Below are 14,450 nucleotides of genomic sequence, written 5' to 3'. Positions count from 1 at the left end.
CCAAAGACATTATTTTGATCCAGTGAAAACACATCTTTAATTGTGTCAACCAACAAGATGAAGTTACATTTTGTTTGTTTTAAAACGTTGTCATTTTGTTTCCATTACTCCTATTTCCGAGAAAAGATGCTTGCGATTTAAAGTAGGTGAAAATGCCCTTCATTTTTTAAAATATATTTGTTTTTAAAATATTATGGGGCATATCAGCAACAATCGGCGATAATTATCGCTAAGAGCACTTAGCGCTAGGATAATTATCGCCGGCTAACGTGGATTTTTATCGCTGAGATAGCACGCTATTAGCAACGTTTATCTCAAAAGCGATAAAAATCCTAGCGCTAACTGCCTAACGTGAGATTTTCGCTGGAAACCCAGTGATAATCTCATGAAGTGTGGCGTTAGCTTGTTGATAGGGCCCCACACACTTAGCCATGATATCCACCTTCCGTAGGATATCATGGCTAAGTCAGTCCTGAAGCAGGCGTAAGGAAAGTAGCGATAACAGGGGTTATCGCTACTTTTCCTGCCGCTATGCTTCATAGCGTGGGGCTGTCATGTCAGGTCAGGAACGCCCACTTTGCATCTCATTAGAGATGCAAAGCTGGGCGTTTAGAATTTGTGCGCTAATGCAAGGTTTCACGCGTTAGCGAGACCTGGCTAATTAGGCGATAAAATTATCGCCGCTTTTCGGCCAAAAACGGCTGTAAAAGCGGCGATAATTTTCTATAGCCGCCTTGTAAATATGCCCCTATGTGTTTTACTTCACACTTACAGTCACCAGGCCATTCTATTGTACTAATAAAAGATAACACCATCAAGAACTTGGTGTAAGTTCATGTATTGCCTCAAACAATGCATCAACAAAACTTTGTGCAGGGAGGTCTACAGATAAACGGATTAATTTACACACTTCTTTGATACCGTAGAGGTTTACACCACTCTTTCGAGTAAACTTCTCACATTATGAAATTTCCAATTGAAAGCGCAGGAGTAAGCCTGAGAAACTGAGACTTCCTCAAATTCCAATGAGTATTCACATGCATAACCACTTAAGGATATCAAAATCGTAAATGGAACATAAAAGTGCTTTTGTACTTTTACTTTAGTTTCACCATAGGGATATGAATTTCCATTGTTCTAGAAACTCCTCCTCCTACCCCCCTTGCACATTTTGAACAATATTCCCCCCACCCCACCGTGAATGCACTTTTACTCCACCACTAACTCTGCAATCATACTTCGGGATGGGAGTCTGCCCTTAAAGGTTTGATGAACGTCCACAAACATGAACAGTCACATCCCACCCCCTAAGAGTGAAGGTGCGCACACGCACACACACACACGCACGCACACTCAATGCCAGTGAGTAAATCCCACTTTTTATCGAAAATCCAGCCATTCTTGATTCTCTGACTCAGGAACATAATTTTGCCTTCGTAAGCACTGCCTCATGCACACTTTTGTCACATTGATGGGCAAATAGGTTTGGGAATCCAGGTCTTGGTGCGCCTGTGACAAGACAGACCAGGGCGTGTAGGTACAGACTCGGGGAACTGAGGAAAGGGACAGAGTGGGTGGATGTGTTGTATTTTACAGTCTTTGTTGTCCAAATGTGCTTCCATTTGCCCCCTTTCATCTTTCTTCAAAGATCTCTGTGTTTGTTAAATATTTCGCTTATAAGTCTTTGTTTCTATACAAACAATATTGAAAATGTGTTTTTTCTTTTAAAGGTTAGACCTGGGGGCTCAGATTCACAGTTGATATTTGTTACAGATCAGAATAGGGTCTTCTTAAGGTCAAAGTGAAACTGAAACTAGTGCTGATTTTCTATATTTCTGCATTAATCTTAATATTTGGGATGGCTCATTAGCTATTAATAGCTATTAATAGGTGCAGACATTTCCTGCTTGACAGTTGTCATTAGAGCGAGATGCGGCTTCAGGTGTCTGATTGAGATGAGCAGAGATGCAACAGCAATTGATCTTGTCATTTAACACTGAGGAATGAATTCATTTCATTGACTGATGGATGATGGCTGGAAGTGAGCCCATTTCCCTTACTAAGCCTTCCTGCACACGCTGAAGACTTTTGGAGGTGTTGCGTGTCGTGTGGGCTTCCCTGGTTGATGTATGGCTCCAAAAGTATGCTCATTTTTAGACTGAAGCTGTCTGGTTGAAAACGATCTATTATCCAGCTTACCAAGAACTTGCAGGCTTAAAGTTCATCCATTGCTTACCATTGGGTGGCCTCATTGTTACTCTCAATTGCTGGCTTCTTATTTGATGACTTATATTGTACATCATGCGCTTGCCCATTCCAAGGAGCATAGCCTATTTACTTGTCTTTCTACTGCTCACTTTTAGGGACCTACTTTTTTTTTTTTGCTTTAAGTACTCCATGAGTGCATGTGTTTTCCAGTTGGCTCTCATGTGTGCTCTGCCCCACTCTCTGTGTTGTTCTTCTTCATCTTTGTGCTTCCTTCTCGTTGTGCTCTGTCTTGCTCTCTCTCACGGTGGTGCTTCTCTCCCTCCCCTATGCTCCATGTTGCTCTCTCTCACTTGTGTGCTTCTCACCCATCCTTGTGCTGCACACCCTTGTATGGTGCTTTTACCTTCTCGACCCACTTCCCACTGCATCCCTTTCCATCCACTTCTGTGCTGCCGCAGTCCTGTTTTTAATGACTTTTTTTTTAAAGTTATACTTTTAAAAAATTGCTTTCAGGCTATTTCTTTTTTTACATTTATTTACCAATCCATTTTGATATCAGTTCATAAAAAAGACTCTTGCATAAATTTGTTGTTATTAGTCTTGCATGTGTGCTTGGATAATAACTCATGTGCGCATTTACGTCATCACACATGAGCATTCATACAAAATGGTGGTGCTGCCAGCAGCCGTGTCATTGCACTTTTTTTCTCCTTTAGTTCATGCTTACGGTGTACGGCATGAACACAATCTACTGGCAGAGCTAATTGGTCTGAAAGGCAAGACCAATGTGCTTTGCCAATGGTTGCTTGGTTGTGTATGTGCCTTCTCTTCACCATGCATTATCTGTGGCAGCATTTTGACCAGTCCCAGTATTCAGTGATTCCTCTGCCAAACTTTCACTTAAAATCTCTCGCAAGAATGTATATAAATCACAAAAACATTCACTAATGATGCCCACACTCATCATCTATGGTAAGAATTATTTAGTAAATTGACACATGTATAAACCTCAACATAAATACAATAAGAACTAAACTTGCACATTAGCAATGCTTAATTGCGTGCCTTTACTTTTTGTCCTCTCTAATTATTCTTATGGGCATTTACTCCCCCCGGGTAGCAATTTTAATAACAAACTGACTTGCATCAGTGTGCATTAGCCATTAAGGAGCTATGAAGCCTTTGGATGCGGTCACACATGCCTCGTGTGAGACCAGCTCCAATAACTACAAAGGTGTGTAATAGGACTGTGTACCCCAAAGCTGAAGACAATAATAACATATTAATAAAGTCCATATCTTACCCAATGAAACAAATGATCATGCAATCCACATTAACAGCTAGAGCACTTGAATATTTTGATGTTTCCACATATATAAGCGGAGAACACTTATCAAGAAACTGGAATAACCTGGTCTAGACAGCAGTGTTTCTGTGTTTGTCTAATGTTTCAGCCCCAAGATCATACATGAAACAGCCTTCATCGGAACACAGACCTTTCTATTTTGTCTAATCAAAACCCATAGTGTAGCAACAAAGAATCCACAAGTTCTGGAAAGTGCTGAAACTCACATCTCTGCATTTACATTTGATAGGAAGGTTGGAAGTGGGACCCATTTCCTGCCACAATAAAGAACAAATCTGCCAAAGGTAACATATTTACCGTGATGCTGATGTTGGCCCACTTCAGGGTTTGGTGTTGCACCAGAAGACTGAAAAGTAATCAGGTGAGATGAATAAATGATCCGTGGCTGATGGAGATCCTAAAACTTATTTGTAAATCCAGCATCTTTTTCAAAAAATGTTTTTTTTTTTTGTGGGCTTTGTGTCTGTGCCAAATTGCCACATTGCCAACAATTGTTGTGCTCCTTTAAGAACTGCCCAATTTTCTGAATGATTACCACAACTTTAGGGAGCATTTGCACGATTCTTTCAAATACGATCAAGACTTTGCCAAGGCTTTTTAGTGACAGACGAGTGCCTGTCAGAGGTCTTGACATTATTATTGATATCCGCATCACTGCAATGACCATGGCTTTGGAATACTTATTTATTCGTCATTGATGCAATAGGGGTTTTTATTTTTCCTAATGAACACTTGGACCTGCATGAGCCGATGCCCGAAACAACGCTGTCAACAGTTTGTGTAAGAGGACATTTCTATAACCCTATGATCTACATTGGAACCCCACTGCTTAGATCAGGTTATTATGGTTTCTTGAAGTATTTTTTGTGTAGACAAGTGGATGCATCAAAATATGTGAATGCTTTAGCTGTAAATGTGGATGGCATGGCTCACTTTTTTCACTGATGTGTATTGTACTGACATTTCAATATTGTACATTTTTCTACTGCATCATTTTTTGATGGATTGTCATATTTTGGTAGAACTGACATTGGGTTCTGATCTATTCATACTTCCTTGGTTATCTTTTAAGAACCAACATTATAGCGGAGTGGTGTGAATGTTGTGTTTTTTGGTTTCCAGTGTTGCTGGTTTCAATGATAGTTGACTAGATTGAATATCTGGGCCTTGTTAGATGCATTGTTGGGGTCTTGCTAATGTTCTTTGTTAAATGCTAATGTGGGGCATATCATGGTGGGCAGTTTTGTGAGCACAGTGATAACCATCTATATATGGCATTCCTTGGTGGTGTGCTCCGTTGAAATATATGGGCGCTCATTCTTAGTGGTTAGTGCTATTGTGAAATACATGATAGCGAACCGTAGGATAATTTTACCTTTGATGGATTTATGTCATGTGTTCTGACACCTAGTAATTTCGGGAACATTTCACTGTTTTTTTCAAATGAAGGTGACTGGGAGTTTAATCAGTAATTCATTCCATGTATTATTCACCATAGGTATGTTTTGTTTAGTGTGTTCTACTGGATGACAAAGTGTCCTGTGGGAACTGCACAGTACTGTACTGCTTGATTGAAATATGTATCTTTTCCTTTCAGAATTAAATAAAAACAATTCTGCCTGGTAGCAGCACTCTTCAATTACTTCACTTAACAATGTTGTGGCCACATGAAAGAGTGGTTTATGAGTATCTAAGATGCACTGTTATGTTTGTTGTCCTGTAGAGGCTTTTGTGGTCACCTGGACCAGAGCATTCATTTCTGTTTGGTGGCAGGTGTTTGGGTTTCTCACTTGCATAAAGGCCTTAACACTGCATAACATATCCAGAGTAGCATCAGAGCACTCCATTTGCTTACACCAAAGGACCACATTCATAGCAGGTCAGGTAACGTACGCAGTGACCTAAGTAGTAGATATGTAATCTTATAAAGGGAATATTACTGCCTTCCACAGTACATTTCAACTGGATGTGCAGAATAAAAATTGCAGGAGCAACTAAAGTTGATGAAATCAGTAGAGGCTACACAACCATTTAGAGGCAGGGGTGGTTGTGTGATGGAACCACACATGCATTTACCACGCATGCCAGTTCTAAGTGGTCTTAACCATGCAAGTCTTAACCACACATATGCCTTTACCACGCATGCCTTTACAATGAAATATGCTTTGTTAAAGCCTGTATGGCAAAGACACATGCGTGGTTAAGACTTATCAGGTAAGTCTTACCCCCCCGACCCGTGCCCCCCACCCTGAGACCTAAAACTATCCCCTCCCTCCTGAAAGCCAAACCCCTCCCCCAAGCCCTAAAAACATCCCTCCTCCCCAAGCCCTAAAAACTACCCTGCGCTCCCCTAAGCCCTAAACACTTTCCCAACCCCCCCAAGCCCTAAAACAACTCTGCCCCCAAGCCCTAAAAAGTATCCTGATCCCTGCCCCCACCCTTAGACCTAAAACTACCCCCTCCATCTTGAAAACCAACCCCTACCCCGAAACCTAAACATTTCCCTTCCCCCCAGCCCTGAAAACAACCCTGACCACGCATATGTATGGTTAAGGCATATGCGTGGTTAAGGCAAGCGTGGTAGGGCTTACGTTATTGGAACACGCGTGGTGCGTTGGTCTGACGGTTTCCCGGCAGGGATACTGCTTTTTGCAGCACATTTACACTTAATGAACATGGTAGCATCTGAAACAGAATTCAAAGCTGATATTATAAACAGGAGATATACTACCTTTAAAAGTACTTTTAAAGACACTGACTTCGATGTACTTGTCTTGGGCTGAAAAGAGGTGAATGATGAGCAGGGGTTCACACCACACAGCCCTCTCAGATCCCAAAGGACAGGCAATCTCTGGCCATGTAAGTCTTCAAGGCAGGGCTAAATTCATAGACCCACTACTTCCATGCATATGTGGGTCTGAGGTATGAAACGCTAGCGGCTTCACAGAATAATCGGTCTCCCACCCTCTCGCCTCCACGCATGTCCAATTTGTTAGTTAAGATCTCAGATATCCTTGTTATATAATTGTAGATGAGATAGTTTCCTTCTGGAATTTCTTCCAAGTCACTTACATTGTCACTTTTAGTAGCAAATCACATTTCAGGACAAGATAATAGAAGTATTTTAACAAAGGGCAAGTAATGTTTTGGCATACAAGCCATATCCTGCTTCCATTGGCTGGGCCAGGACACTCGCATGATATGGATTTGATGGAAGGCTACTTTTTTCCGTCTTACACCCACTGTTCTCGGAATTCAATTTCTTTGTCACAGAGGAACAAACGTTTTTGTATTTATTTAGGGGATTTGTAAATTCTATATATTTATTTTGGAGATTTGTCCATGACACACCATTTTGCACATTTGTGCTTCTTTGTACTGTACACTTTAGTCTACGGCAGAATTAGGGTTTAATTTGTCCAAAAAAAAAGAATAGAAGGGAAGGGAAGGGAAAATAAAGAAAGACAGAAAGGAAGTGGTAGGATACATATTTTAGGAGGGTGACATGCCTGTTGCCACTGTTGGGGCACCTCACTTCCATGCCAGATGCCACCCACTGCAAACGTAGAGCTGGTGCAGGTGCCAGCTGGCTCAAATTGTACGTTTTGGCATCATGGATCCAACCCCAGCTACTCCAGGATGGTCTGACTTATTTTGTCAGCCAGAATATTGGGATAGAAAAGGAAATTTACTCTGAAATGAAAGAGAGAGAAAAGAGTCTATACAATGAGCGCTTCAGTGCTACCTAGAACTTTCCTACTGTAGCAAAACCTCTCTCTTTTTTTGACCAATGCTTACCTAATTTTCTACCAACGCACGAATTACCTGCTCAAGGCCTCTCCATAGCTCCAGACATAACCCATCATATTCTCATGTGGTGCTCGCTTATTATAAGGCACATTGGGAAGAACAAATCCCTCATTTACTCTGTGATATTGTGGGTCCTGCCACGTCATATAAGTTCTTATGTCACCTGGGATAACTTTCAACCAGTGTGACTTTTTAGCAAACTGCACTTTGCATTAAGGGGTGTGGGATTTATTTAAGATTGCATTACCCCCAAAACCCCATTACCCCATTATATAGTCACTAAAATGCCAGGACTGCCTAAAGCTGTCAGACATGACACAGTTGTATTTGAAAATCAATGGGAGTCAGGCCCTCAAACCTCTTGTGATATGAATGTTGACAGTGTCTGCTTTGGGACACCAAACCTCTTACTACTTCTGCTTTGCTCAGTTCTTTCGCAATCAACCGTTAGTCAGTAGCGCAGTGAGACAGTGGCGTAGCTAGGCCTTAGGCCGCCTGCTGGGACCCCTGCGTTTGCCACCCGTGGTGGCCGAATCTAAGAGCCGATGTGGGTGTGGGGGGCGCCGCCACCACCCCAGAAGTTGAACTCATGTCGTCTTCGGTGGACCACCCAGAACACCAAACCCCACCCCCCTTTAGTGTCCTGGGAATGGACACTAGGACCCTGAACTGGGTGAAGGGCAGGGAGGTCACCGGACACCACATCCGGTCAGGGGTGTGGGGAGGGGACAGAAGGCAGGAAGCAGGGAGCAGAGCGGACGTGGGCACACAGAGATAAGAAGAATAAAGTTTACATACCCCACACCGTGTACTGTGTCCTTCTTGCGGCGCTGAGACACGACACCCCCGCCCTGCCCCTCCTTGCTACGCCACTGCAGGGAGAACCTGGACTTCCAAAGAGATGATCCCAGCAGGGACCACTCTGCAGCATAGTGAAAGCCACACTTTCCCCTTAAGTGCTTCCTGCAGTGCCTAATACATGGCACATTCAGGCTTCTCACTTCACATGGTGTAGGCCCTGCAGTATTGCTGTCAGTGGCGTCTCAATGGGGAAGCAGCGGGAAGTGTTTGTCCCAAGCCCCGCTCTTTTTATGGCCCCATGTTACCAATGCTAAATATATTTACATATCAGAGCATAAAAATTTACAGTGAATGCACGTGAAAAACTAAACACGAGCGGCTGTTGCATCACAAGTTGACGCGAGGACGCGTTTTGCGCTAAACTATAGAACTAAATGATGGATTTGCATTTGACATAATTCTGCATAACTTCAAGTCATTTTGCCAAAACAGCACATAATTTCACAAAATGATGTAATGGCGTAATTTCAGGAATTTCGCATTACAAAAGTAATGCGAAATTCCTTGCATTCTGCTAGTGTAATTCAATAACAGTCTGATCTTTAGGTCAACCTTGCTTACCTTGCTTTTCTTGTTCAGCCACACTGGGGGACCAGTTCAGAAAGAATAATTTCTGTGTGTGCCAGTCCTAGATGCACAAGAACTGGTAGTAGCCTTATGGCCTTGTAGCTATAAGAAAGTCAGTGCTCAAATGGAAAAGCTTCATTTTGCATTTCATAGAGTTGTATTTACAGTGGCTAAGAAGGTAAATCTCTTTGATAGCTCTTGGCAACTTCTGAAGCGACACACTGAGTGTATGTATATGTGTTTGTATGTGGTTTTTACATAGCAGGAAGCTGGCAGAAAGGCAGAGTAGCACTGTGAATATCTGATATCCGATATTTGAGGTAGTGGCCATTTGGGAAGCAAGACATTTGAAGCTGGGTGTGTTTGTGGATTGACAAGAAGCATCCAATTCCTCAATAGCCATCCAGCAGGCTCCCTCTTGTTGCGGAGAGCGCCAGTGCTTAACTTGAGCCGGTGGTTTCCGGTGCTCAGTACTGGCACTTAATTATCAACATCAGGGCTTTTCATGAGCACCAGTTAAGCAAACATTTATTTACGGGGAGGTTAAGGGATTTGCCCAGAATCACAGGATGTTGAGCCGACACCGAGACTCGAACCTGGTTTCCCAGCTCCAAAGTCTGCAGCTCTGGCCATTACACAACATCCTCGCCCCACTTTCATGGTTTGTAGTTGGTTCTGTTTTAGGTGGTGTTAACAGGAGAATGGACTGGTGCAAGCTGCCTCCTGACGAGAGCCCCAGCACTTATTTTATTTGACAAATTAACCACTGTAAAGCATATACATAAAGTTAAAGGGTCCAGCTGCATTGGTCGCTGCTACTGCCAGCTCATTGCAAAGGGGCCCCATAGTTGAACCCAGATCACAGCACAAGGACAACTGCCAGGACCAGTACCAGGGACAGTACCTGGCTACTCTCTGATTCTGTGGCAGGACAGGGCAGTGAGAACCATGCTGGCATGAGGGTCGGATAGGACTCATGCCAAGTGATGAAAAGGCAGAGGCAGGGAAGAAGTTACAGGTTGTGTGCAAGAATGAGAAGAGTGGAGGGAGGTGTTGCATAGGCTACACTGGAGCTGGAGATACATGTCAAGCACCAGCAAAATGACAGTGAGTGAGGATTGAGGATAGGGGATAAAGTGCTCCTTCCTTACACGCGCTCTGCCAGATTTCTACTGCCTGCCATCATCCATCCTCAAAAGCTGCCTTGACCTAACAGCTAAATACATCACTGCTTCTGCTGCTGGAACCAATGCTTATGGTGTGGCATCCCCTATGTTGGCAAATGCTCACATTAATGTTCGAACATTGTCATGCCTCGTTTAAATAAAGAGAATGAAAGTCCCTCTGCTGAACAAGATGGACTCAACACAGTCAATGTATTGCAATGGAAGCACTTCTTTTATTTAACAATATAAGGATATGTGCTGAAATGTAAGGGATGTTTGATGAATAGACCAGTTACTTCCTATTGAGGAGTCACATTATTGAAATATACACTCCAGTTGTTAGTAGTGCTAAAGTGTTGCTAAGCCAAAATGTACACAACTTTGCAAATCTTGTTGCCGCATAAGCAATCCTCATCATCGTAAGGACACTCCACTTACTGGTAGCAAATTTGGTGAATATTGGTGAATGACAGGCCTGTTAGATTTATTTGAGAACCTAGGTCAAACAATACTGGTCAAGAAATAAAGGTAGGCCCCCACTTGTGCCAGGTGGCACGAACACTTAATCCTAAGTGTAAAAACATGTCCTCTAGGGAAAGAGAAAACATGCCTCAGAATCAAAGGGCCCTATAAATGTGTAGGGCCTGGAGCATAATTCCCTTTTGAGCCTCTCCCGTCTTAAGACAGCTCGATTAGAGGTTTCTAATTGTGCCTGTCTGGCTGGCTATCTCAAGACGGCCAGCCAAAGAGACATGCGCACTTTGAAAAGTGCATAGCCAGCCCACCCTCTTCCCTGCTGCTGTCACTCAGCAGCGGCCCAGACCCCATCCGGGACGGGGGCTGAAAAATAAAATGGTCATGAATGACCATTTTATTTTTCATCTCGGGGGGCTTTGGGAGGGGGGATTTAAGTGGGGCGACACTCCTCTGGCTCGTCCCTGGGCTTGAGCAATGTGGACAATTGTCCAGGGCTCCCACCTCTGAAGTGGCCCCTGGGAAAGTGAATTAACTCCAATCTGTCTATTTCTCCATCTCAAGCATTAATGTATTATTCAATATTGTTTGTAATCAGGGGTTTGAGTTAGTAGAAAGTGAGCATTAAAATACAAAGTTGTTGCAAACAGAGGCCCCTAAAATATGTCTTGCCCAGGGCCCAAAAATCTTAAAACCACACTGCAGCAGACAGACACGCAGGCAACAGACAAATGGATGGATGGATGGATGGATGGATGGATGGATACGCGCCCCTCTTGTTTGAAATAAAACCTCGCGCTTTGAAAAGGAAATTATTTTGTGTTGCCAAAATGGCTGTGAGGTTCTCACACTGCAGTCGTCGCTGAAGGCTGAGTGGTCAGTGAGCCTGGTATTTCTCTATTCGGGATTATCAAGCGGCTGATTGAGATTTCCGCAGCTCATTAACAGATATGCAGACTCTAAATACCGGGAAAACGCGTGTGATCGCTTCTCCATTAACTGACGATTTCATTGCAATTTGTTATGCAAATCCATTTAAATCAACCCTTGAACCAGAGTTCAGCGCGGCGGCTGCCTGCGGGGAAACCAAAGTGAGGAGATTCCTCGGGGGATCACGAGCAGCTGCCGCCGACTTCCGAGATAAATGAACCCTCTCTGATGCTGAGCACGTCACGCGGCCATGATGTTCAAGTGCTGTCTGGAGACAGCCGCTTTTAAAAGAGCTTTTCAGTTTTTCTGCTCCCTCTTCAAAAAACTTCACTTTTCCCTCAGCCAAGGTCACTTACTTCCTGCTCATGAACCCAATCGACTGGCTCAGTGTCCTTGCTGCTTGTAGTTTTGCAACTCGCATGCAAACTCCAGGCCTACATTTGGGGAAGAGGGGTCACACAGACCACTGACACTATGGTTGTGTGAAAAGGTCGCTTTATTGAAACAGGTGCACATTAGAACATAACCTGGGGCCTGTTGCCTTACAAAACTATAAATTCACTATACGTCTTTAATCACCTATGATTAACTACCCCATCCATAAATTAACCCTCCCCATAACAACTTCAAACCTCAATATAAAACTTGTATCAGAGCTGATCAACCTTAAGTGAGACTTCTAAAATCCCTTCCCTTTTCCTACCTCAACTACCCTTTGAACTTCCTACCTAGCCTTGAACATCCTATGTCACCCAGGCGTGAACTTCCTACCCATTCCCCTTAAGCCTGAACTGCCGCTGACAAACAATAAAGTTCAGTAAATCATGGCAATTTCTCAGTCAACCGCTAATGCACCTGACTCAAGCATCAACTTGAACAAATAGCACTCGCTTACCAAATAAACAAACAACCTAAAAGAGCAAAATAAATCCCGAAGTAAAAGAAGTAAACTCCCTCCTCCAAAAGTCTAATTTAGGGACAGGAGGGAGGGGACAAAAAGCTCCTGCATGTGTGCCAGCCACCGTGCCACCTTGAGAAAACATCCTGTGCCTGCTACGTCAAGTCCGGCCCTGAGTAGAACACTGCTAATCACCCTAGGCCTCTTTTCAGTCCATCATTTGTTTTTCAGCAGCCCCTGAGACCAGCCATATGCAAACCAGCCTTGGTCCAGTTCACATGGGAACATTGATGACCGAACTGCCAGACCAGCTCCCTCTGAATAGGAACAGGAGCCTTCCCAGATCGGTTATAGCCTAGTTAGGCCCCATCAATGAGGTAGAGTGTGGTTTCTGTGGCACAGTTATTATTATTATTATTAGGAGATTTGTAGTGCGCATGGCTGCCACAGCAACGAGGCGTCCCAGCGCAGCAGCAGGAACCAGAAACGAGAGCGAGAGGTGACAGTGGGCATGGGATACACATATGGGCATACTAGTTCCACTTAGGCTGTCGTACTGAGGTAAGGAAAAAAAGTGAATAATGGAACGCTTGAATCAATCCCTGCCACTTGGCAGCTGTGCCCTGCAAGCTCTGCTTAATTTGTAACAAAACAAGTGCAGGAGCCCAAGGTTTTTTTTAGGAGCACGCTGACACCACCTCCACTTCTTGTCTCTTTACACTCAGTTGCAGGTTCTTTATTATAACCTACGTACTTTGTCACTGTGGACCACCATTCACTTACGCCCCCTTCAAGTACTGCTAATGACTTCACATATTGCATCACTCATGACATGCTCGTTGACATCATTGAAGGTACCACTGGTGACAGCTCTAAACTGCCTCTATTTTGTTTGTTTATCTACCGCACTGTGCCCCCTCTTTCCCTCCCCTCACCCCGTATACAATCCCGTCCCCACCCCCCCACCATTTACTGGTCCTGTTCCCCTTTCCTTGCTCAGCTTTCCCTCTTTTCAGCATCAGTTTTTTTCTGTTTATCTTCCGTTCTGTGCCCCCTCTTTACTCCCCATTCATCCCCACACCTGACCATTTACTGGCTCTGCTCCCCTTTTTTTCTCCGCCTTCCCTCTATGCAGCCTTTGCTTTTTCTGTTTATCTTCTGTTCTACATCTGCACTAAGGGTGACTTGCCTGTTTGGGCCTGTACCACATGTCCCACTCCCTTCCACTGGATCTGTCCTTTGGGGTTTAAGACCTCCTCACTTAGTTTCGGGCTGCGACCCTTGAGACACACCTGCAGGTAGGTGATGCACCTTTACACCTTCTCCTAATCTGGCCTTAACCCAGGTCTGACTGTTTGCAAAATATAACAGCCTAATACCTATTATTTTCGAATTGGACAAAGCAAAACTGTGTTTGCTTGAGGAAAGACTGCAAAAGATCCTTCCTTTCCCTCTTTGCAGCTTCTATGTTTCCGGATCATCTTCTGTTCTCTGCTCCTTCTTTGGTGTTCACTCACCGCCTGAGTGATCCTTCACTCTCCCCCTCAACCCCCCATCATCTACTCACTCTGCCCTCTTCTTTGCTCTGATCTCCCTCTTTACAGCCTCAGTTCTTTCTCTTTATTTTTTGCTCTGCACCCTTCTTTCTGCTCCGCTCAACCCCTGCCTGATCCCTCACTCCCCTTCACTCCCCAGCATTTACTTGTTCTGCTCTACTTTCTTTGCTCCACTTTTACTCTTTGCATTACCTTCTTTTTCTGTTGTCGTTCTTGCTTTCTCTGCCCCTTCTCTCTCCAATCATAGGCCCATACTAACTATCTGAGTCTGCCTATCAGCATAATAGTTGTGCACTTCTTTGGCAATAATCAAAGGGCCTTTTGAGCTATAGATCAGTTTTTTTGATGACAAAAACTGCCTCTGCCTCTGCCTCTGCCTAAGGCAAGCCCATCTGCTCCCGTCCGCGCCTGGACCCCTGGACCGCGCCCAGCGCCAGAACACCTGGACCCCGCGGACACCACGATACCAGACTCCGCCATCACGACCTCAACATCATCTCCTACGCCGACGACACCCAGCTCATCCTCTCCTTCACCAAGGACCCACACACCACCAAAACCAACCTCCACGAGGGAATGAAGGCCGTCGCCGACTGGATGAGGAGCAGCCGTCT

The sequence above is a fragment of the Triturus cristatus genome, chromosome 10, assembly GCF_964204655.1.
Source record: "Triturus cristatus chromosome 10, aTriCri1.1, whole genome shotgun sequence".
NCBI lineage: Eukaryota > Metazoa > Chordata > Amphibia > Caudata > Salamandridae > Triturus > Triturus cristatus.
Note: the sequence above shows the minus strand (reverse complement) of the source record.